The sequence below is a fragment of the Phragmites australis genome, chromosome 10 (genome assembly GCF_958298935.1).
Source record: "Phragmites australis chromosome 10, lpPhrAust1.1, whole genome shotgun sequence".
NCBI classification, from domain to species: Eukaryota; Viridiplantae; Streptophyta; class Magnoliopsida; order Poales; family Poaceae; genus Phragmites; species Phragmites australis.
The window spans coordinates 9,940,430-9,942,308 of NC_084930.1; the positions used below are offsets into that span (position 1 = coordinate 9,940,430).

General features: G+C 40.4%; 1 long non-coding RNA gene across 1 annotated transcript; it reads left to right on the plus strand.

The window, feature by feature from the left end:
• The first annotated feature begins 713 nt into the window (after positions 1–713).
• LOC133883525 (uncharacterized) lies at positions 714–1,285 on the plus strand. The gene is made up of 3 exons (XR_009902907.1): positions 714–902; positions 992–1,084; positions 1,175–1,285. It is a non-coding gene; the product is annotated as an uncharacterized LOC133883525 (long non-coding RNA).
• Positions 1,286–1,879: the final 594 nt, after the last annotated feature.

Here is a 1,879-nt window from a genome sequence, read left to right on the forward strand (position 1 = left end):
AAAATATGAGCATGACAAGCCATTTTTGCCATCGTTTCAACTCCAGGAAGGTCTGTGGGAGATGAGGAAATTCCACGAATGGTACATGAGGGCATGTCGCGCGGGGCTCTCCATAATTACTGCTTCTGTCCCCGCTATCGTTTATCTAAGCGGAGATAACTACCTCATGTTGAATTTGAAGGACATGCACGCTTTGTTCCGCCTCAACAAACTTGACGTCAATCTCATAAGCATGTGGTGCCTGTAAGTGCCAACAATCTACCCCTATGTTCATATATGTACCAATATATGCTATAGAAGCTAATGACTATTGACTTGTTCTGTAGGATGCAATTTAACGATGCGGATAAGTTGAAGAGGCCTGTCGGATTCATTGATCCACAACGAATTTTCCAGCCCAACATGGTCGTGAACATAAGGACTGATGACCCTAGGATTAAGGGGAAGAGTAAAAAGGATAAAGGACGGGTCATAAAAGAAGCAACCAAAACAAAAAGGCTCGAAGGCTATGCTAGAAATGCAGGATAACATCTTCGCTCCCTACAACTTTAAGTAAGTGTGATACGTTATGAATCTAACATAAGTGTTCAACTTAGTTGATCGATCAAGAATCTAACATAAGTATTCATGTAGCGATCACTATATTTGTATAATGCTGATGCCGAAGTCGAGCAGACTCGTGGTCCATGACTCTGCCGATTTTCAACAAAAATCCTACCAAGATTTCATTGACGTTATACAGAGGTAAAGGAAATCCCCCATACTTAAAATTCTTATACATTATTTATGAATTGATAATTACTTATTGGCATTCGAATAGGGCCTACAAGTGGTACGTAACGAAAGGTGGGATACACGATACAGACAAGCCGGATGCGATGACGGTCCGTACACACTTTCCGGTAATAACACAACTTCTAATTCTTGTATCCCACTATTAATGACGAAGAGTTTTATTGAACTAACAAATACGTTGCGTTTTTATTTGTAGTGCCACAAGCAAGGTTTCAATACCGTTCTTTGTGGATACTATGTTTGCCAATTTCTTAGGATAAACGGGAGGTACACAACGAACCCTGATGACGTAAGTCATCATTGCGCCTGCACATTCTTATTTGGTTATGTTTCCGTTGTCAGTAGTGTTTTAACTCTTTTAGTTATGTTTTCAAACCAGGCAAGGATGATCCAATGTGCCAACCAAGCTCTCACCGACAAAGAAATCCAAAACGTCCAACGTGACATGTGCCGGTTTATTATGCACGAAGTCATCCACAAGAACGGTAGATTCTTTGATTGCGGAGGCGAATTAGCTAGCCATCCGAGACTTTGTGTGTGGGAGAGCGACTCTTAGCTATATAGGCTTGTGATGTTGTAAATATTGTTGTACTTGTGTTAAATGTTGAAATATGTGATGCAATTCATATTGTTATTGAAACCGTGTGAAATCTGGATGGAATAAAATATATTCTAATTATTTTTTTAAATAAATACATACCACAGGCGGTTCTCATACGGAACCGCCTGTGGAAATCTTTATATCTAAGGCGGCAGCTAATGTGGACAGCTTGTGGAAATCGATTTTCACATGCGGTTGACATAAAGAACCGCATGTGGAAAACTATTTTCACAGACAGTTTATTAAGCCAACCGTCTATGAAAATCTATTTCCACAGGCGGTCCACATTAGGAACCGCCTGTGAAAATCGATTTCCACAGGTGGTCACTTTTGCGCCTGTGGAAATCCTTCGGTTGCAGCCGGGTGCGCCAAACACCTGTGAAAAGACGTTTCCACCCACTTGTACAGTATCATTCTGTACTAGTGTCTATATGCATATCATGCGATGCACATGCTAGGATAATTTTTAATCAATCATCTTAA